Here is a 24,601-nt window from a genome sequence, read left to right as displayed (position 1 = left end):
TCTATTGAGAAAGAAAAGCCAGCTAAGGAAGGTTGCTTGGACGTTTCTGGATAGCTTCTTCATTCAAACAGGAAGTCATCAGTAATAGGTCTGACCATCAAAATGCACTAAATCTTCTCCATAATATTTTCTTCTCAGTCTCAAGTGGGTTATGCACCTGTCCATCCATCATAGAACTTCGGACAGAAGACTGCTGCTTGACTGACTAAAGGTGAGTACCAATGTTGAGTGTAAACAGAGTTCTATTTGAGTACAGAGGACTCAGTCAAGGATACAGAATGGTAAAGGATGAGTCAAGAGTTAGTGTGAAGGAAAATGCAACATAACAAGTGAGGAAATCCAGAAAGGCAGTGGCCGAAGCATGGGGTGTTGAGTAGGTCAGGGGCAGAGCCAAGAAGCTAGTGAAAATGAGGCCGTTTGTCAGTTATAACTTGCATTTTTCCCCTGAGACTCCTGGATGACTAAAAGAGAAATCAGCTCTTAATTTTTGAAAGCTCTTTCTACAAGAAATAAACTTCCACTTACATTTAATCCCAGGAATATCTGTGTTATATACAGTATCTCCCATTCATCAATTTATTCCCTGGTGAATCTTGTTAAAAATCTTTTGGCATGGCAATGTAGCTCAGTGGTAGAGCTCTTGCCTAGTATGTATTAAACCTTTGGCTTAATCCCTGAAACTGTTTTCTTAGAATGAGGATCAGGACCCTCAGGAATGAGACCAGCTAATACCTGAACAATCCCCCATGACTTTCCCTTAAATGCCCTTTAAGTCTTTCCTTTTCTTGACCAGATTATAAAGAGTATTAATATATCTTTCAATTTTTCTACTCTGATAAACTAGACAGCACTAGGCCTGTACTACAGTATTAATTTGTTGACTGTGGAATCATGTTGCCCCAAAGACAAACACACATACTTGTTCTTACCCTTAAGTAATCCTGGGTTCTATCTTCCAAAATTACAATTTGGCTGAAATACCATTGTACACACAAACACACGAATATGCTCAACTACTTTCCCATAAATCCTTTAGTCTGATTTATTATAAAGAAACATGGTTTTGGAAAACAACTGCCTGCATCCACGGCTGCTGGTTCTTTTATCTTCTACTTTCTGCTAAATGAAAGACAGATCGGACCATTCTCAACCATCAGCACCCAGACCTCAGAGCTACCTGATACATACAGTGCCACCTCACCACGTGTCTGATTGCAGATGCATCGATGGGAAACTACAGACAACAGAACCAAAGCCAGGCTGACTCTTGTGTGCATGGTTTGTGGCAGAAATATTAAAACCATCCCTGCTTATCAACTTCAGAGAAACAATGTGAATTATAGTAGAAGGAACGAAAAGGACAACACTAGACTTAGGGGGCTTATTAAAGTAAGTCCATGAAATATTAAGTCAATAGCACTTTAGTTGTCTGGATTTCATGAATTATATGGACTTGAATTAAATTTGATTTATACAATATCCTGTCATTTGGTCAAATACTGATCTAAATGGATTTGGGGAAACCACAGCGTTGAAAGGTTATACAGTGTTGAAGGAGTCAATTGTGCTGACTTCTCAAATGTCATTGCCTTTTATTTTGGCATTTAAATAAAGAAGTCAGCTCAGCATGTGCTCGACATGCTTGATGATACTTCTTCCCTGATAACAGACGTGCCTAGAAGTGACTATTTCTCTTTTCTTTGTATCCTTTTATTTTATTTGAGATAGGGTTTCATGTAGCCCAGACAGAACCTACTATGTAGGTGAAGATGACCTTGAACTGTTTGATCTTCCTTATCCCATTGCCCGAGTGTCAGGAAATAGGTGTGTGCTTCCGTGCTGTTGTGACTGTTCTCCCAGCAAAGCAGCCTCCATCTTGGGAACTTTAGCTGCGCCCCTATAAAGCATTGTCACAGCTGTGTGCTGACTGTAAAACCCTGACAGAGGTGTGAGAAGGATCACAGACTGTCACCTGAGCAGGAGGCTATGCCCTAGCACCTGTTGTACCCAGTGCTTTCTGAATTGCATGTGGCCTGGGGGAGGGGCTATAAGTATATAAGCCAGGGAAGGCTAGGGGAGGAGGCCCCATCTATGTAGCCACGGGGAAGCCCTCATCCCTGCTGGGTAAAGCCTTCCCCGGTGTCGCCTGCTGCAGAGACGGGGCACCCACACCAATAGGTAAGGAAGCCAAACAAACAAATCATCACTGGTTCCCCAGAATGAACTTGGGCAGCACCATGCCTCAGCTGTTCGCTGGGATCTTAGAAGAAGGGATAGTAACACATGCCCGCTTTCATGTAGCACTAGAGCTCTGCGCGAGTTAGGAAGCCCCACTATCATCTGAGCTACATCCCTAGCTTTTAAAACAAGATCTTTCCAAATCAATTTTCTACAACTAAAAAGACACCTCTAATAATAATATTAAATAGCAAAAATACAACTATTGAAATTTCTAAGTGCCAGGCACTGTGCTCAATAAACTATGTGAACTGCCATATTTAAACTCTGCAATATTCCTACTAGCTATCATTATCAGCTCCATCTGACAGATGCATGGTGGGATGCAGATAATTAAGCTAGTGAGATAAAGGAACAAGGCTACCTGGTCAGCCAATGACTAAGTGGGATTTGAGCACAGCCAGCCTGACTTTTACCTGCTCCTGTGTGTGGATGGGCTGCACTTTGCTCTAATTTTGAGCCTTGGGTTACTGCCCTGCATATCATTTTCTAGCCTGTGTTTTGATTTCTGAGTTGATTAAGTCAATGACAGAAACTGAGGAGGAAGGGCCAGTATCAAAACAAAAAGAAGTGAGCAGCAGCTAACCGCCATTCATGCTATGGGCATAGAGGGAATTAACTTCCCAAAATATAGTTTGAAATCCCATTGCAAAGCCAAGAGGTTTACAAAAGGAAAGATCTCTGTGGTGATTCTTGGGAGCCATTGTTTCCAGGGGCCTTGCGTGTTTTCAGAACCAACCCTGTGAATTTGTCTTCAGCCTCTTTCTCCTAGGACCCAAATGCCTGCCAGACCACTTAGAGCTTCCACACATGATCACTCTCACCCGCTTAGCTTCCAGTCTGACACCAGATCTGAGCAGGAGAGAAAGGAAGTAACTGAAAAGGAAGCAGGAGGCCTGGGGCGGGGGGTGGGGGGTGGGGGTGGGGGTACAGCTGGGTTTTAGGTTAAGGTGAAAAGGCTTGGTTTAGCTCTTTTTTGTTTTGTTTTATCACTACAACAAACAAAACATGAATATAATTTTGTGAGAGAAAACAGGTTTTTTAAGGATAGTGTTTGCTACAAATCCTGAAATCTTCCTTGTTCTAGTCTGCACTCCCACACTAGCATGAAATGCCAGGCCAACAGGAGACTTAGGTGCCACAGAAAGTGACCGCTTTTTACAAAAACAATTTACTTTAATGTTTTGTGTATGAGTGTTTTGCTTGGTGTTTATACACGCACCATGTGCTTGACTGGTGCCCAGTGAGGTCAGAAGAGGGGATCAAATCCTCTGGAGCTGGAACTGCAGACAGCTGTGAGCTGCCATGTGGATGCTAGGAAACAAACAAGGATCCAGTGGAAGAACAGGGGGTGCTCTGAACCACGGAGCCATCTCTCTACCCCCTGGTTTTGTTTTTTAACTTTTTAAGCAGTGTCTCATGGTGTAGCTGGCTTGGAACTGCTATGTATATCAGGCCAGCCTGGAGTTCTCAGCGATCTACCAGCCTCTGTCTTCCAAGTGATGGGATTAAAGGCTTGTGCCACCTAGAGCCAAGTGACTGCTTTCTAATTCAGTGACAATCTGAGTTTTGACCCAAAAGCTAATTTTCATTCCTTTAAATTTTAAAGAAAATGAAAAGTTTAAAGGAAGATAGGTATAGACAAGTTTTACAGCATTGATTGATTTACTTAAGTGTATACATGTCTGTGTCTGTGAATCTATATGCATCAGCACCCTGGGAGGACAGAGAGCATTAGGTCCCCTGGAACTGGAGTTACAGTCAGTTGTGAGTCCCTTAGTGTTTGTGGGGGTTAGAATAAGAATGCCATCCATAGGCTCATATAGTCTAGTCCCCAGTTGATGAACTGCTTGCTTGAAATGATTAGGAGGTATGGCCTTGTTGGAGTATGTCCTTGTTGAAGGAGGTGTATTGTTGGGAGTGAGTTTGACATTTCAAAATCCCACACCAGGCCTAGTCTGTCTATCTGTCTCAGTGTCTTTGTCTCTGTCTCTGTCTCTCTCTCTCTCTCTCTGTGTCTGTCTGTCTGTCTGTTTATCTGTCTGTCTGTCCATCTGTCTCCTTCCCTCTTTCCCTCCCTGCTCCCTGTGGATTACTGAGCTACTGCTTCCGCACCATGCTTGTCGGCATCCCACCATGATGGTCATGGACTGGCCCTCTGAAACTGTAAGCCAGCCCCAATTAAATGCTTTCTTTTATAACAGTTGCCTTGGTTGTGGTGTTTCTCCACAGCAACAGAACAGTATCTAAGACAGTGAATGTTAGGAATCTAACTCAGATCCTTTGAAAAAGCAGTAGATGTTCTTAATCACTGAACCATCTCTCTGGCCTGAAATGGACAAAACTCTAACAATTTCTCCTAGCTATAAGCAAGTGAGAAATAAAATATCCAGCCAAAGAAAGCAAGATTATTAACAAAAATGAACTCCATGATTCCACATTTGTAAGAAAGTAAACTTTCTTTTTCAGAAAGTAAAGGCATTAGAACATATTGCCTGAAGTTAATATTTCCAAGGCATGAACAATATGTGCTTTCTCTCTCCTCCCTCTTTTTCATCATATGCTAACACAGGCTCATGTTTTAAATGTGATGCTACAGAAAACTGAGAATACTGCAAGAATAATACTGGTAAACGTTTCACAAAATGCTGCTTTTCACAGGTAACTTGAAACATAAAGATGTCTAAATGCAAAAGGCCAGGGAAGCCAGACACAATGGTGCATTCCTGTAATCCCAGCACTCTGGGAGGCAGAGGCAGACAGATCTCTGCAAGTTCAAAGCCAGCCTGGTCTACAAAGTGAGCCTAGGACAGCCAAGGCTACCCAGAGAAACCCTGTCTTGAAAAACCAAAAATGGGGAGGGGCAGAGAAATAAAAACCAAACAATTAGCAGCAGACACAACATTTCTAGTTAGCTCTCTCTTCTGGCCAGCAGCCCTCCACACTTGCTGGCCAGTTCTAACCAGGCATTTCAGTATACACATTTCTGCTCTCCATCTGTACTTCTTCAGAGCCTAACATAAAAAGAAAGCCACCTAGGGGCTGGAGAGACAGCTAAGAGGTTAAGAGCACTGGCTGCTTTTCCAAAGGTCCTGTGTTCAGTTCCCAGAAATTACATGGCGACTGACAACCATCCATAATGAGATCTGGTGCCTTCTTCTGGCATATAGGTGTTACATGGAGGCAGAGCACTGTAGAGATTAAATAAATAAATAAAGCCACTAACTTCATTTCATAAAATTTATTTTGTAAAAGCAAACTTCCTAAGGAAAACCTTACTGACAGACACATGTGGCTCAGTATGCACAGCATTAGACCGTCTACTGAGCAGTATTTCAGGAGAGGCTGAACTCACAGCTGAAGTGAGTTTTTTGATAAGACTGGTCTTACACTAATGATCTTCCAATTATACATATTTTAAAAAGATTTAAATGTTAACCAACTTCTTTTTGGTATTGTCCTACCCATCCCTCCAAATTTCCCCACGCCTGCCCTCTCCAAACACCTCTCACCATAATCAGTCATGTTCATTCGCACAGTTTCCTTAAACATGGCAAAGAACCATAAAGCCTGAAACCACAAATTAAGCAGAATTCTAAACTGAGAAAAAAGACATTCATTCTTTGTAGTCCATCATGTATGTCATAGTGTTCCTTATGCCACGATGTTTCCCTTTTCTTTTTGAGACATGATCTCACCATGGAGCCTTGGCTGGCCTCAGGCTCACAGAGATCTGTCTGCCTCTGCTGGTCAAGGACTGGGATCAAAGGCTTGCACCACAACACCCAGCACCTGTATCATGATTTTAAGCACACACTAATGACAGATTATGGACAAAACAACTTCCTAGAGTTGTTCAAAGGTTTATACATCATCTGGAAATTTTAGAAAAATGACTAGTCATTTTCAGATGAGTTAACTTACATTTTTTTGGAATTCTGTTCAAATAGCATGGGCAGGTACAGAAAGATCTCATGAGTATCAGGATCTCAAGACAATAATTGTATCATAGTTTAAATGCTTTCAAGTTTTAACTGGTAAAAATGATTTGAAATTAGATCAATTGTGGAATTAAGGCAAATACTTGTATACATTGTTATTTGCTCACTCCCAAATATAAGGGGACTTTTATCTATAATTTAGAATGTACAAATCATTCAAATATTTTTCAGTGGAGGACTAAGAAGTCAAAACATCTAAAAAAGGTTGGCAGTATTTATGAACATGTTTCTAAATATAGTCATGTTGCATTAAAAACAAAAAATCTATTATGCTAATATAGTATGTATTTAAAAAGTTAAATCTAAAAAAAAAAAAAAAAAAAAGCCAGGAATGGTGCTGCACACTTTTAATCCTAGCACTTGGGAGGCAAAGGCAGGCAGATCTCTGTGAGTTCAAGGTCAGCCTGCCTGGTCTACAAAGTAAGTCATAGGACAGCCAGGGCTACATACAGAGAAACCTTGTCTCAAAAAACAAACAAACAAAAAGACTAAATTTGCAAATAATAGGAATAGAGGAAGAAGAAGATATGAGTCAAAGGCACAGAAATTATTTCTAATAAAACTATTGAAGAAAATTCCCCCAATCTAAAAAAGGAGGTGCCTATCAAATTACAAGCAGCATAAATAACTTCAAATTGTATTATAGTGGACCAGAAAATATATTCCCCATGATACATAATAATCAAAACACTAAACCTATAGAACAAAGAAAGAATATTAAAAGCCACAAGAGAAAAAGACCAACTAACATAAAGGCACATCTACTGGGAACTACAGTTTTCAACCTCTGGGTTGCAACCCCCGAAAGACCATCAGAAAACACAGATGCTCATAACAGTAGTAAAATTACAGTTATAAAATATCAATGAAAATAATTTTAGAGTTGAAGATCACAACAACATGAGGAACTGTATTAGGCAGTCATAGCATTAGGAAGGTTAAGAACCACGGCATTAGAATAAAACCTGACTTCTCACCAGAGGCTTTGAAAGCCAAAAAGGTCTGGATGAATGTTCTACAAACACAGATACCAGCCCAGACTACTATGTCCAGAAAAACTGTCAATCATAATCAACAGAGAAAGAAAACCATTCTACAATAAATCAAATTTAAACAATTTCTATCTTCCAAACCAGTTCTACAGAAGGCATTAGAAGAAAACTTCCATCTGAAGAGGTTAACCACACCCAAGAACACACAATGGAAAAATAATCTCAGACCATCAAATCAAAGGAGGGGGGCTCTACACCATAACAGCAAAATAACAAACATCAATAAATACTGCTTATTGATAACTCTTAACTATTAATCGTCTCAATTACTCAGCAAGAAGGCACAGAATAACAGACTGGATTAGAAAATAAGATCCACTTTTCTATTTCATTCAAGAAACATACCTCACCATCAGGGATAGGAATCGCCTCAGGAGGAAGGGACAGAAAATATTCCAAGCAAATGGGCCCAAGAATAATGCAGTTATCTTTATTTGCAGATGATATGGTTTTGTACATAAATGACCCTGAAAATTCCATTAGAGAACTTCGACAAATAAACATTTTCAGCAAAGAAAGTAACAGAATACAAAATTACCACATAAAAATCAACAGTTTTCCTACAAATAAGAGACTGGAAAAGAAATCAGGGAAGCAATATCATTCACAATACTTTCAAGAAATAATAAAATACCTTGGGATAACTCTAACCGAGAAAGTACAAGACTTTTATAAGAAAAACTTTATGGCGTTGAAGAGAGAAATTGAAGGCATCAGAAGATCTCCCATACTCACGGATCTGTAGGACTAATATTGTGAATACAGCCATCCTACCAAAGTAATCTACAGAATCAACACAATGCCCATTCAAAATTCAAACATAATTCTTCACAGAAATTGAAAGGACAAGTTTCAGCTTCATATGGATATGTGTGTATGTGCATGCCTACACTCATGTGCACACGTGCATACACAAATGCACATACAAATGAGCTCATGCATACACACACACACACACACACACACACACACACACAGGAAAGCTAAAACAATCCTGAATATCAAAAGATTTGTTCACCATCCCTTATCTCAAGTTGCACTACAGAACCATAGTAGTAAAAGCAGCATAGTATTATTATAAATACAGACATGTAAATAGAATGAAAATGAAGACACAGACATATGGAGACCTGATTTTTGACAGATAAGTCATATATAAACACTAGCGGAAAAAAAGAAAACATTTTCAACAAATGGTGCTGGTCAAACTCCATACTGAACATTCTGCACAAAACTCAACTCTAAATGGATCAAAGACACCAACACAAAACCAGATGCACTGAACCAGATAAAAGAGAAAGTGGGGAATAGCCTTGAATTCACTGGCACAGGAAAAGAATTTCTAACCTGAACACCATTACCACTGCGACTGAGATAAACCGTCACTAAATGGGGCCTTATGAAATGAAAAAGCTTCTGTATGGCAAAAAACACCATCATTTGGACAAAGTGTCAATCTACAGAAGAAAAAAGGTTTACCAATTATACATCCAGTAGAGGTCTAATACCTAACTATATCAAGAACTAAAAACAAACAAAAAACACTGAACACCAAGAAAACAACCCAGTTAAAAGTGGGATATAAGCTGGGCGTGGTGGTGCACACCTTTAATTTTAGCACTTAGGAGGCAGAGGCAGTTGGATCTCTGAGTTTGAGGCCAGCCTGGTCTACAAGGTGAGTCCAGGACAGTCAGGGCTACACAGAGAGACCCTGTCTCAAAAACAAACAAGAACAACAGCAAAAGAGAGTTTTCAAAAGATGAAACACAAATGGCTGAGAAATACTAAAGATGTTCAAGATCTTTGCTATCAGAACTTTGAAATTCCATCTCACAACAATCAGTATGGACAAGAGCAATACAACAAATAGCAGCTCCTCCTGGTGAGGCTATGGAGTAAAACAATCCATTGCTGGTGGGACTGCAAACTTGTACAGCCAGATGGAAATCAGTGTGGCTGTTCCTCAGCAATTGGGGAATTGATCTAGCTCAAAGTCAAGCTTTACCACTCTTGGGAATATACTGAAAGAACCCTTCATCTGACTACAGAAGTACTTGTTCATCCATGTTCACTGTGGCTCTATTCATAATAGCCAGATATTAGTAACAACCTTGATTTTCATGAACCACTGAATGAATAATTAAAATGTAGTACATTAACACAATGGAATATTATTTAAATGGAATATTGTTTAAAGAAATAAAATTTGCAGGTATATAGATGAAGCTAGAAAAAAAAGTCATAGGGACTGAGTAAGGCAACCCAAACCTAAGAAGACAAACACTGCATGTTGTGCTGGCTATTGTTGGTTATCAACTTGACTATATCTGGAATTAATTAAAACCCAAGTGGCTGGGCACACCTGTGAAAGATTTTTTTCTTAATTAAATCTTTTGAGGTGGGAAGGCCCACCTTTAGTCTGGACCACACCATCTGCTGGCAGCCTACATAAAGAGCACGGAAGAAGGCATCTCTTGCTCTTTGCCTGCTTGCCCTCGTCCTCGCTGTTAAGCCCATTTCTTCACTGGCATTAGAGTTTACTTCTTCAGGATTCCAGTAAATATGGAGGAGCAGCTGAGACATGCAGTCTCATGGACTGAACAACTGCTGGACTCATGGGCTTTCTGTTGGTAGCTGGATGGGAGGAGAGGATCTCCAGTGGAAGGGGAAATATAATACATTGATATGACAAGACAGTGGGGAGGCTGGAGTGGGAGGATCAAGTGGGGATCAGGTTGGGAGAAGGGTAATAATGAAGGCAACATGGGACAGGACAACTAACACTAAGGGGCTTTTGAGTGAACACATGGAAACCCACCACTGTAGAAATTCCCTAAAATATAAACATACACAAGAGGAACCGAAATGGAGTTCAAATAATACAATTACCAATGCCTTATACCACTAAGTAAAAGCTCCAGTAAAGGAAAGAGTTACATAATCTTGTTCTGTGGAACCTCCCCACACATTAAGGGCTACTGCCAAGGTTATTGATTACTCTCCACCGCATGCTACTAAGGCCCAATTCCAAAAGACAAGGCTTACATATTTTATTAGACACAGAGAAACAGAGCTGGTGTCTAACTAGAAGCTTTACCTCTACTGACTAGCAGTCATGGTACTGGAAGGTACTCTGCACACTACCAGAAGCAGAAAGGAAGTATCAATATCTCCCATGTACAAACTCTACAAGCTACAACAGTGAACTGTCTGCAAGGTATAACTGGTACAATAGTACACTAATGTTATGGGAGTAACCAACCATTTTCTAATTGGATTTAAGGCCCACTCCAAGAGATGGAACCCATTCCTGACACTGCTGAAGTAGCCAAGAACCTGAGACTAGAGAGGTCATGGGTGTAGAAAAAAAAATCAGTATAATCATTCTGCTAAAGGAACATAGCAATAAAATAAAAAATGAAATACTGCTATACCCATAGATCAGTGCCTTGCTCAGCTCTCATCAGAGAAGCTCTTTCTTGCAGTAAATAGGAATTAATACAGAGACCCACACTGGATAATGTGCAGAATATCTTTATCAAACCCCTCCCTTCAAGGCTCAGGGATTCATGCGGAACAAGAAATGTTTCCCTTTTTCTCTTTTATTAAGTAAGAGCTAATCCTGTATTTAAATAAGCATTTTTCTTCTTCTTGCCGTCTTGTCATATCTTACTGGCAATTTATGCTAGGTAAGTGTCAATGAATAAAGTTTCTATGTTTGTACTCTCTGTGCTTCTTTGATCCTTTCCAAAGTAGAACAGTCATTCTCCAAGGTGCCTCCTGGCTGGCAGTGGGTAATATACATGCCTCCTCTTCAGATGGCAAAACTAAGGAGCAATCTCATACAGGTAACAAAAACATTAACAGAAAAGCATGCACATTAATGGAAAAATGGAGTACAAATTCCAGGAAATTATTATGATTCAATCTTGAATTATAGTCAAGCGACATTTTCCAATGTCACTGGCATTCACCTGGATCCACAAAAAAGCAAAGCAAGAAACACCTTTCACAAGCACCTCAGACAGCTCTCTAAACATTTACTGAATTCAAATATTTCAGGATTCATTGTAAGGCTACATGCTGAGAACAGAACCTGAAGATCCAGGAGGCATATTAAAACCAGTGCAAATGATGCGATTCACGGCAGAAAGCCATCTGTAGGCATACATGCATTTAGTGTTAATAGAAAACAGGGGTGACAGGAAGAGACATATTGCTTCCATTTTTTTCTTTCTTGACATAGAAATCATTTAAAGCACAGACTATAATGCATAAGCAAGTGCCTTCCAGCGGGTGTATGAACATTTCTAAGTTATGTATAATGGTAAAATAAAAGTGAAATGCAATATGAAAATCTTGGCTTCATGATTCATTTTGTGTTTTAATCATATGGCTATAATATGACACAAAGCACGAGACACTGGTAAATAACACGAATGCACCACTGGGCTAGGTCCTGTAGATAATACAAGGAAAAATAAAGCCTCGGTTTCATTCTTTAAAAATTTGGACATATTTTTAAAAAATATTTAGCAAATGCAAACTGTGCTGGTCAGTTTTCATGAACTTGAAACAAACCTAGACAGATCTGGGAAGAGGAAAACTTAATTGAGAAAAATGCCTCCATAAGCAGGCAGGTCTGTTAGGGACTTTTCTTGATTAATGATTGATGTGTGAGGGTCCAGCCCGCTGTGGGTGGAGCCCTCGCTGAGCAGAATGTCCTCAACAGTATAAGAACACAGCTGAGCAACCGACAGGGAGCAAGTGGGCAAGCAATGTTCCTCCCTGGCTTCCGCCTCAGGTTCCTCCTTGAGTTCCTGTCTTGGATTCTTTCAATGGTCTGTGACCCAGGATATGTAAGCACCATAAACCCTTTTCTCCCCAACTTGCTTTGGTCATGGGTTTTATCACAGCACTAGAAACCCCAGCTAACACAAACAGAAAGACAAGACAGAGCTCTCTCAGCAGCTCAGCTGTTTTCAATTGTTACATGCTATAGGAGATCAAAAACATCACTATGTGTTGCAAAAACCAGACATAAGATCATGTATGAGACCGTTCTGAAAGCATAAAAATATCCACGAAGAAAGAATGAAATGGCTAGTTTACTTTGGCTAGGAGAGAAAAAAAACAAACAACAAAAATGCTTTGTAAACACAATGAACAAGAATGCCCTCCTCATATTAAGTAAAATGTCAGAATTACACTTTTTATATATATTTTATTTTATATATATTTTCTCAACTCTCAATTAATATCATCACTAATAATCATCAATTCTTGGAGACAGTGGCTCATTCTTTTAATTCCAGTACTGAGAAGACTGAGGTAGGAGGACCACTGCAAATTCAAAGGCAGTCTGGGTTAAAGAGTAAGATTATGTCTCCAAAAACAGAAAAGAAAGGGTGAGTAAGCAAACATGTACTAGGTGGCTACCCTACAAAGGATAATGCTCTAGCAGATCAAGTTAGGTCTGAGAAAGGAGGACACAACCACATGTAATGTGCAATCTCTGTTCTCCAAAAGCTTACAACACACTGGTTGTTGGATATCTGCCAATGTCTACGTTCTATCCATCTATTCTCATCCTAATCTATCCACCTCACCATCCATTAATCCATGAACTTCCAATCTATGATCACAAAATAGCACATGATAGATAAAAAAAAAAGTCATATAGGTATTAAGTGTGTATATCTGGAAATAGTTTGATTACCTATAAAGTAACTATATTACTTCAGTATTATGCCTAGAGAGAGAGGCATTTAAGGACTGGGTGCGGAGAGTCAGGATATTGTTAGAGGCTAAGGTTCTTATATTAGAACGTCATTGTCATTATTACAGTAACTTACCACTGCAAGGAGGTTGATCACCCTCATCTGGAAGTATGACTATGTGGAAGGTAGGAGAAGGATGGTAAAAACTGTTGTGGAACTCCAACATTTCAGATCTCTACAGAAAGTCATTCTTAGTCTCAAAGGAAGAAGGGAAGAATGTAGGCTTTTTCCCATGCACAAGGAAAGTTCAGATGTGCTGCCCACAAAAAACAGATGACAGAATCCCACAGGAAGCCATCACTTGTTTTCATACCTGTTCATAAGTGAATTAATTAAGTATCTCTTGAACATTTCTAGATGTTAGGCACTATGCTAGAGATAAAAAATAAAGCTGCTTTTCTGGAGTTTACATTGCAACCAGCAATGCAAGCACTAAACAAGTATAGATAAAGACCACCCTAAAAAGGACAATGAAAGAAGTCACCAGGATTGACAAAGGTCTTCCTGAGGATCTGTCACCTCAGCCAAGGCCTGGAAGTGGAGGCAGAGAGAAGGGAGAATAGTTGTGTTTGGTCTAAAGAACATGTGAACATGAAGCAGGTACAACAGCAAAGTGCAGTGAGCAGATACATTTACTCAATCATCTAGGTTGATTCAAGACATTAAGAAGAGGGATAAAAAAAGAAATAGGAAAAACCACTTCTGCATGATGGCAGGTTGGAAGCTGCCTCCATGTGACCCACCTTTGATAGTTTAGTTTCTCTCCAGCTTTTCCTGTCACCCTAGAGTCGGAGAAAAACATCTGGGTTCCATTAGTTGAGGTGGGAAGACGCACCCTCATTGTGGGTAACACATGCACTGAGCTTGGCTCCTGGACTGAACACGAGGGAAAAACACGGGAATTCATCATCCTCTGCTTCCTGACTGAAGGTACAGTGAGCAGCTGCTCTAAGCTCCTTCACCCTCAAACTGTGAGCCAAAATAAATCCTTTTCCCTAAAGTTGCTTTTGTTGTGGTATTTTATCAGGGCCACAGGAAAACTAACCAGGACACCAGCAAATGAAAAGCCAGGGTAAAAAAGAATAGACTCTAGTCCTGTGACAGGAAAAGCAGAAAACATTCAGAAACATGAGGATGGCAGGGGAAAAAAAGTGTGGGAAGATAAAGTTGAAGATAGATGACACAGAGAAAAATGAAGTCCTACAAATTTCTCTATGGAAATACAGCCAGTAACGGCCACTGACTCAAGCCCAACCACACTATGCTGCTTGCCAGGCTGGAGTCATCAGTAGCTTCTGGGGAGGTGCTGTCCCCTTCTAGACATAGTTGCCACAAGAAGTGTGAGCTGGAGAGAGACTAACCAGGTTACAGAGATGCGACATGAGGCTGCATATAACATGTGCTAGAGCAGAGCAGGCTCTGAAGATGCAACAGGAGTGTGCTTCAGGCCTGGAGCTGAGACATTTTACAACTTTCCTAGAGTGACTAGGATGAGGAGTGCGCGCGCGCGTGTGTGTGTGTCTTTGTGTGTGTGTGTCTGTGTGTGTATTATGTGTATATATTATGTCTTTATGTATTTCTATATTATATTTATATATAAATATACACACACACATTGAGAGAGATGGCTCAGCAACAGAGGTGGTGGCTATGCACATGGTGGCTGCTGTAACTCCAGTCCTAGGGTATCTAGCAGCATACATATATAACACACATATATACACACATATGTGTATGTATATAATATACAACAATATCATACACACAAACACACACACATATATACACAGATACACATAGCACTGATGAGGTAAGTGTCAACATCACAATGTGAGAAATGTACTAGCCCTGGCAGAGTCTCACCAATGACTACATATTTCCTAGGCTCAGGAACTTTCCTTGTGATAGCACCGAATGTTTCCCAACCATTATGCGAGCTGCTTTCCATTCCCATGAAATAGTCTGTTCTTTGGCCACTTTGCAGATGAAGAAATCAAGGCCCAGAAAAATTAAGAAGCAAATCTTGAGACTAGGTAAACACAGAGCCATACTAATGACCTCCTGTCATACATTGATTCCCTTCTACTTTGTTCTCAGAGTAAATTAGATTTAGCCTAATAAACATTGTAGGATTCAGCCTACCCCCCCAAATGTATCTTTTGTTATAATAACTAAGGTTAAATAAGAAGAATCCAAGGTAAAATATATATATAAATACAAAGAATAATGATGGCCTGAAACTCTACACTGTTGATTAAAATGCTTGAGTGATAAAAGAATACCTTTAAAAAGACAAAAGTACACAGGGAAATGTTTATTGTGGTAACTATGTTACTATAGCAACATCATAGCCATCCTCAGAAGAGTTATCACAGTTACACCAGTAATAAAATATATACATGCATTCATAGGTCTAGCAATATCACTGAATGTTTCAGTCTCCATAATCTTGCTATCTCTGGTAATGGGAAGCCTGTGTAAAGTTTATTTACACTGATCATAAAAACACCTGTCAATTTCTGCTTATTTTTGCATGTGCCCCCCAAGAGAAGGAATACAGGAAGACAGTATATGCTCTGCCTCAGGATGACGTGGGATGGAGACTAGGAAGTAATAAAGGGTTACCTGACCTGGGAACTACACGTAACTAGTTTCCTCAAGTTCAAGAGATGCATGATACTAATAAATACAGTAGATTCACATTCATATCTCTAAAATAAAAATGTGATATAATTTTCTAGGTTTAAATTATGTTGTCATGGTCCTGTATCCACCAGAATAATTTTTGAGCAACATGGAAAGAATGAATGCTTTTCTAGATGGTTCCAAACTGTATAAGCATGGCCAGTGCTAGTTTGCCTTTTCCTACAGATTCTCACCTTGCACTATACAAGATTGAGCAGAGATTTTAAATGGGTCTCTTAGAAGCCCACCTGTGAGAACTACACTTCTGTACCAGCTCCATGTCCGTGATTATCCCAAATGAGCTGTCCAATAACTGTAACATGTATGTCCCTTAAGCTACATTCATGAATGCCAAAAAGTGCCTCAGAAGCACTAACAGCAGAAGCCTGAGTTAAGGGACTAAGAGGTGGCTCAGCAGCAGAGAACTGGGCTTAGCATTCACATGGTAGCTGCAGTCACTCCAGCTCCACACTACAACACCATGTGTGCATACCTCTTCCAGTTCTTTCCACCCATAACCTTAGAACGTTCTGTGTTAACGTGTTCCCAAACTGTGGGTTTGGTCTGGTTATGGACAGCTACTACACCTGTGTACTTTTCTTGGGCAAACAGTGTAGGGCTTTCATCACTGCAGTGGCAACAATCTAAGTCCTCTCTGCTGCACCAGAAAGAGACCAGAGCCAGGGCAGCCCATTGCCTCCCTTGGCCACAGAGAGGACCCTGGGGGCAGCACTGAGCCTGACACCACAACGACCACCACCACCCTCTCCTCTCAAGGCAATGCCCTGCCTCAAGGCTCAGCCTGGGACAGTAATAATAGTCTTCCCCAAAGCCTTGGCTGTCCATGCCCAGCCGCAAAGGCCCATCCCCAAGTTGTGGTGGCCTGCTGCTTCCCCCAAGCTTCAGCTATGCATTGCGCGCCCCTCTCCCCACCTGTGACATGCTACCTTCCCCAAGCTTCGGGGAGCCCACTGACCCCAGTTCTTCGACCAACTGCAACCCGCCCCGCCTCCCCAAAAGCTATGTCTAGCACTTGAGCAACAGGCCACTAAAATTTCAAGTGCCTCACTGCCAGTGCTCCTTCCTGACTCGAGGGCAGTCAGCGCCTCCTACTTTCCCGCCCTGGGGTTCTGGAGACTGGAGACAAGATGGCTTCTTCAGCAGCTCATCAGGAGCTGTCCATGGTAACTATTCCTGCCTCAGCTGACAGCTATGGAAAAGGACACCTTTCCTGCTGCCTTCGTGGGAGCTGTCCAGGATGAGGATAACCTTTCCTGCTTCAGCCTACTGCCTTCTCAAAGGACTTGGTAAATTTTGGACACCCTGTAAGCTTTATTACTGCTCAAGGCAGAAAAGTGGCCAGGCCTCTGCCTGAAAAAGCTCCAGCAGCCCCTCCCCCCCCCCCCCCCCGTAACTGCCGTCTCCAGCCCCTTGGTAGAACTCATCCCAAATGGGGTGAAAAATCTCGACAAAAGCCCACCAATCCCTGAGCTTTCCCCCAGCTCAGGCTTGAAATCCTACCAATCCACACTCTGGAAATCCATCCCTGCCCCAGAAAGCTCCACCCCCTAAGAAACTCTATATAAACGCTGTGTCCGCCCAGCTCCCTGCAGTCCTCTCTGGGAGCAGAGGTGGCCACTCCTGGATTTCTCCCTCCAATAAACCTCTTGTAAGAGGCTCACTACCTGCTGTGACTCACTCCTCACAGAAAGCAATGAAGAAGAGGACAAGAAGAAACAAAGAAGGTGCAGAGCTCAGGCTCCTCAGCTCCTCAGGTGCTTGGGGCGACCCTCCCTGGGAGCAGTATTGCCTCTGTTGAGGCAGCCTCCTCTCAGAGCTGTGGGGTGATACCTTCCCAGCCCCCGGAGTTGTGGACACCTGAGTACCAGAACGCTGGCCCCCTATGCAAACAACAACAAACTACTTTAGATTTCATTTATAGTTTGCCTAACATGAAAATTGCCAACTATGATTAAAAGATTTTTGATATTTTAAGCTTTTTTATTTATTTAAAAGTTGGTTTTTTTCTAATACAATTGTGTTTAATAATTACATACATAGACTATAGTGTGACCATATTTACACCTTGTCTAAATTTAAATTTTTCTGGGAGATGGGTCACTGGGCATGCTTGTCAGGAATTATCTTGGTTTTGACAAGATAATTCATGTAAGAAGACTCATCTTGACTATGGGTAGAGCCATTTCTCCAGCAAGAGGCCTGGACTGTATAAATGGAGAATACGAGCTGAGCACTAGCTGGCATTCATTCGTCTGTTTCTGATTGCAGATATAATGTGATCAACTGCTTCAAGGTCCTGCTGCCTTCATTTTCCCTCCATGGTGCACCGTAACTTGTAATCTATTTAGCAACAGAACAGAAGCTAAGGCCACCCCTTACTCTCCGTATCCTCTTGCTGGCTCCTTCTTCCCAGTGAGCTCCCTTCTTTCCCCCGTGGGGTGTGTGTGTGTGTGTGTGTGTGTGTGTGTGTGTGTGTGTGTGTGCGAACACTTGTGTAAGAGGCCCAGCTGCTCTGTCTCTGTGACTATAACAGCCATCCCCTATGAAAAAGGCAGCATTTCAGTGTTGTTGCCCATGCTCTGGCTCTCTCGGCACTTTTGACCCCTCTTCCTCGATGGTCCCTGAGCCTGCAGTGACTTCTCCCTAAGGCCTGAACACTCAGTAGTCACTTCCTCTTATCATTTTGGCCAGTTGTGAGTGTCTGCAGTAAACAGTTGCCCTCTGGAAAAAGAGATGCGTCTCTAACCCACACCGGCAGCAACACTAGTATCTGACTGCACTTTGGGTCAGTCTGAGTTCCCATACATTCCAACAATAATAACTATTATAATTTTAACATTCGAAGATTCTCAAAGCAAAGTTTAGTTTGACTGAAAAACCAACTCAGGGTTCTTATTGAGAAGGAGGAGCTCTGTTTTCTCCTCTGCATCTAAACATTCACACACATCAAGGCGGGAAAGGGAAAGAGAGGAAGCAGACGGAACCCGAGGAACACCAAGTGATGAAGTTCCTGACTTCCCTTTGCTCCACACAGTGCTTTAGAGGTTGCCAGCCCAGAACTGCCCACAGCCACAGACAGGAAAACTCTGACCCACCTAGCTAACTAAGGAAAGGGTGGCTGACCACACAAGACATTTTTAGTACCACCTGCCTTACTCTGGCCAAGTACAACTGAAAAATTGTACCTCTGCACCCTATGGTTTCTGTAGGGCTGGCTGGGCGAGTTGCCTTCCACATTACCCACACTGCACAGGGAGGGTGCACTCTTGGTGGAGAAGCAGGGAACTGAGCAGCAAACTGATATTAATCCTTAATTCCAGAAACAAACAAGGTTCTAGTGTCACTAATGGAGCAGTATCAGCAAGGTCGATGGGGAAGTGAGACACTCTCCCCAACCATGTCCGAGGAGGAACAGGGTAACACGAGCTGAGAGTAGTAAGCATGCCACTTTCTTCCCACCCCTAGCCTCTCTGAGGCCCATGGGGAATGACATCTCCATACTCACCTACAAACAGCACTAGTGAGCACTTCCCCGTTGCCTCATTCCTCCAGCCTGTCAGCAGGTCTTGGTGGAGAGCCTCCAGCTCCACACAGTATCATGGAGGTGGGATGAGGTGCTGTGCAACAAGGCTATCAGACCCTGCTTCCATGCCCTCTGGGGTCAGTGCAGCTAGCAAGTAGCTGGATCTCCAGTCCCAGCTCCCATCAAGGGGCATTAAGTGGCTAGAGGCAAGGTTAACTAGTGCTCTACTTCTTCTCCCCCTCCCTAGAAAGAAGAAGTAGAAGAGACAAGCTCCTGGCTTGAATCTATAGCAAACAATGTAAGCCAACCCTCTCAAGTTTAGTAGCTGGGACATGATTTTATATCACAGTGCAAAAACAGAGCAAGTATAAGATGGTGACCTTCTTTTCCCAGAAAAGAAGGGGACAGATGAAGTCCCTCTCCACCAATCTGATACAAGGCAAAGTAAGCCAGGGCCCCATTTTCCTAGAAACAGTATCAGCAGGCCCTGCTGTAATAGGCAGGGTTCCTCAGATGAACAGAAGCAACACGCTAAATGGAGAAAGACAGAGAAAGAGACGGATTATGAGGAATTAGGCCATGCAATAACAGAAGCTAATATAAGTCCATGATGCCTAATGTAAGTTATGGACCCAGGAAGATGGCAGCATATTTACTTCTAGCCCAAGCTAAAAGGCCAAGTGCCGACCCCACCCCCACCGCACCCCACCCCCTTTACTCTCACATCTGCACACACCTGAGCAGCAGAAGCACTGGTCTAAGGTCAGAGAATAGACATTACACAGCTCAAACATGGAAGAGAAGGCACTTTCCCTCACTTTACTCTTCGTGAACCCTAAACAGACGGTCCAACAACACTGAGTAAGACTCATGTTTACTAACTTAAGTACTAATCTCTTGGAGAAGCACACAGTCACACCAAAAAAATATTTTGCCAGATATCTGGTACCCTTTATATTAGTCAACTTGACATAAAAATTAACTCCAAAGACACCCACCATCAAACCACAGTCAGGAAGGCCACAGCATTAATAGACAAGACTCTGAAGTTAGGGTTATCTGACGAGAATTACAAAAAGCCTGGTGTGGTGGCGCACACCTGTAGTCCCAGCACTCAGGGAGGCAGAGGCAGGCAGATCGCTGTGAGTTCGAGGCCAGCCTGGTCTACAAGGCAAGTCCAGGACAGCCAAGGCTACACAGAAAAACACTGTCTTGAAAAAGCAAAAAGCCAAAAACAAAACAAAACAAACAAAAAGTAGCCAATACAAAACCACTTTTTTAAAAAATCAAAAATCTCTTGAAACAAAATGGAAAATCTTGAAATAGAAATTACAAGAACCCAATAGAAGTTATAAAACTAAAAATTATGATAAGTAAAATAAACTTATAGTATAAGAGAATAGAATAAAGGTAGGATAGGAAAATGGGATATTACGAAGACATGAGGGGAGGGGAAGCCACCAGCCTAAAGCTGGGTTGAAGCTCCGAACCAGTTAAAAATCAAGAATCTCAGCACAATTAACATTTGTTCCTTAAGTTACAAAAATACAGACAATTGTTTTTATTTCAAGATTAAAATGTTAAAATAGCAATAAACCTATCTTAAAGCCTGATTGTATGACCTTGACATACAATGTCCTCGCCCAGACATTTTCTGGGATCTCCCACATGAGTAAGTTTTATTTACAGTAAAGATACTCTATCTTCTTGCACCTTGCCATCAAGAGTTCCATCTTATCAAGTGGAATCCTGTCAGCATGTTGTTAAATCTCAAACTCTGAGAAAACGGCTGAGGTGCCTAATTTAATATATGAAAGCAGACTGGCCACCAGGTTCTCCCAGCAGCATCCCTCAGTCCCTCCCTGTTACATATATGGCTGGCACACCCCAGCTCTCTTACCCCATCCCCCACCCCCAACACTCTAGCCTGGCATCTCTTCCCTATATAATCCAACCATTTTAGTTACCTACCCCTTTCTTACCTTTTGCTCTCCTGGCTGCTGAAACTTGTTCCTCTCCCTTTCCCCCCTACCACCACCCCCACTCTCCTCACATGGCTCAGGGTCATGTCCATCTGGCTATGCTCTCCCTTTCATCTACAATAACCTTTCTCTTCCACCATAGGTAGGAGCAGTCCTGTGCTTCCTTTTTTGGTTCCTTTTTTTATTCTCAAGGCAGGAACTACCTGTGATATCATTTGCATTTCTTAGCAGGCCTTCTGAGAAACCTTCAGAACTCACCCTAGAGAGAAGTGCGGCTCTCCTGATGCCCTCCTGGGGCGCCATGCTTCCCTGAACTCCTCTTTGTACTAGGCCCTGTGCTCAAGACCTATGTTTAAAATGTGCTTCAAAAATTCCAAGTCTGCTTCATACTGGCTCACCCTGAAGAGAGGCCTCTGCAAAGCACTGTCAGGTTGCTGGAAGTGACAGGATGAGCTGTGCTTGCACCTACACATCCACACCAGCACAGGTGGAAGGGCAATGGACGGTATCAACACAACTTTAAGAATTTGCCAAATGGAGCCGGGCGTGGTGGTGCACGCCTTTAATCCCTGTACTCAAGAGCAGAGGCAGGTGGTTCTCTGTGAGTTCCCGGCCAGCCTGATCTACAAAGTGAGTCCAGGACAGCCATGGCTACACAACAGAACCCTGTCTCAAAAATCAAAACAAAACAAACAAAGAATTTGCCAAATGTGAACAAGGGACAAAGGGGAGGGACACTTTAGAGATTTCTGAAACAATAACAAAAGAGCTAGTCATATGATTAGGCTCTCTAAGTGAAAGCGCTAGTCTTAAACTTGGATAAAGAGTATACAGGCTCTCTCTTTCTTACAAGTATTTGTGAATATACAACTATGCCAAAATTATAAATTAAGTCTTAAAAGCCAAAGAAATCCTAAACAAAAATATTCTGATCAATAAACAGATATCGACCTGGGCATGGTGGTACACACCTTTAATCCCAGCTGTCAGGGAGGCAGAGGCAGGTGGATCTCCATGAGTTCAAGGCCACTGCAAATATACTAAAAGGCTAATTCTAAAGCAATACTATAAAATAATGCCATTCCTTTTTTCCCTTGTAGTTTTAAATTGGGATTGTTATTGTCATTTTTCTTCCCAGTACTGGATATTTTACTTGCCAGATTTACATATTTCTTTCTGATAAGAAAAATTGAATTTCTTTTAGTAACATCTTTTCCGTATTACACAAAGTCTCATAAAACTGCTGATCCAGGTTCTTTCCTTTCTCAGGCTACTGAGGTGGGGATCAAGATGGTCACAGAACTCAACGGAAAGCAGGGAGGCTCTTCCTTACAGGCGCTCAGACCTGAAGAGGATGACACAAGGAAGGAAAGAGGGGTGGGCATCTTTACAGCCCTTAAACAGGATCTGTTGCCATCCTTACACAGTGAGAGGACCTGAATGTCTCCGTTATTCCCACAGGCTACAGTACATGTTCTTCCAATACATTCCTCTTGTGTTGAGGCTAGGATTGGTAAGTCTCATCTCACAGAACCTTGGCAGAATTTGGCACAGTATAGAAATTTTAAAAAGAAACATACAACAAAAGTTTTAATAGACAGGCAAAAAGATAAGCAACCATAAGAAAACATTAATACATATATGGTATAAGAAGAATATTATATTAGAAACTCCATAGAATGTGGAGCTGGTTGGTAGAGTCCTTGCCTAGCCCAGCATCCGATCCCCAGCACCATATGAACCTGGTGTGGTGAGGCTGCCAGCACCATATGAACCTGCTGTGGTGAGGCATGCCAGCACCATATGAATCCAATGTGGTGAGGTGTGCCAGCACCATATGAATCCAATGTGGTGAGGTGTGCCAGCACCATATGAGCCTGCTGTGGTGGGGCATGCCAGCACCATATGAACCTGGTGTGGTGGGGCATGCCAGCACCATATGAACCTGGTATGGTGGGCCATGCCAGAACCATATGAGCCTGCTGTGGTGGGGCATGCCAGTACCATATGAACCTGGTATGGTGAGGTGTGCCAGCACCATGTGAACCTGGTATGGTGAGGCTGCCAGCACCATGTGAAGCTGGTATGGTGAGGCGTGCCAGCACCATGTGAAGCTGGTGTGGTGAGGCTGCCAGCACCATGTGAACCTGGTGTGGTGAGGCTGCCAGCACCATATGAACCTGGTGTGGTGAGGCTGCCAGGACCATATGAGCCTGCTGTGGTGGGGCATGCCAGTACCATATGAATCTGGTGTGGTGAGGCATGCCAGCACCATGTGAACCTGGTGCGGTGAGGCATGCCAGCACCATATGAACCTGGTATGGTGAGGCGTGCCAGCACCATGTGAAGCTGGTATGGTGAGGCGTGCCAGCACCATGTGAAGCTGGTGTGGTGAGGCTGCCAGCACCATGTGAACCTGGTGCGGTGAGGCATGCCAGCACCATATGAACCTGGTATGGTGAGGCGTGCCAGCACCAGGTGAAGCTGGTGTGGTGAGGCTGCCAGCACCATGTGAACCTGGTGTGGTGAGGCTGCCAGCACCATGTGAATCTGGTGTGGTGAGGCTGCCAGCACCATGTGAACCTGGTATGGTGAGGCGTGCCAGCACCAGGTGAAGCTGGTGTGGTGAGGCTGCCAGCACCATGTGAAGCTGGTGTGGTGAGGCTGCCAGCACCAGGTGAAGCTGGTGTGGTGGGGCTGCCAGCACTGGGAAGGAGGGGCAGGAGAACCAGGGCTTCACATCATCCTTTGCTACTTGAGACCTTGCCTCAAAGCAAACACAATTTCTGTAAAAACATAACACAATAGAAAATTGGACAATTTATGTGTGCAGGTAATCATCAGCGATATATCAATCTCCGTGTTAAAAAGAGAAAAGGCTGTCCTTCATTTATAAAAAAGAAATATAAACTAAATATGCAGGAAGTAACATTTTTTCATGCATGAGACTAAAAAAAGATGTCAATATTAAAAAAGTATAAAGGATAGCCAATTCTTAAATATTGGGTCAAATTTAATTAATTCTGTTTTCTCAAAGGACATTTTGGTTTAATAATTATCAAAATTGTAAATTGGAATTTGCTTTCAGTCTTTTTGTTTCTGAAAATTTATCTTATGGAGAAACATGTTCAAAGGCACATAAACATAAATAGTACCTATAATAATAAATGGAAATAGTATCAATATTGACAAGAGAAATGATAAATAAATTATGATATATATATAAGAAAAGCACTGCCACATAAAAAAGCAAAGTGGATCTGTATACATTAATGTACAACAATTTCCAGTACATACATTTAAGTGGCAAAGTCACACT

The 24,601-nt window shown here is 42.1% G+C and overlaps 1 protein-coding gene across 1 annotated transcript in view; it reads right to left on the bottom strand.

The window, feature by feature from the left end:
• Lekr1 (leucine, glutamate and lysine rich 1) overlaps window positions 1-24,601 on the bottom strand; it is a 170,274-nt gene that overhangs the window by 122,151 nt on the left and 23,522 nt on the right. The window lies entirely within an intron of this gene.

The sequence above is a fragment of the Acomys russatus genome, chromosome 15 (assembly GCF_903995435.1).
Source record: "Acomys russatus chromosome 15, mAcoRus1.1, whole genome shotgun sequence".
Lineage (NCBI taxonomy): Eukaryota > Metazoa > Chordata > Mammalia > Rodentia > Muridae > Acomys > Acomys russatus.
The sequence above is the reverse complement of the archived record's forward strand: the minus strand, read 5'-3'. Positions and strand labels throughout refer to the sequence as shown.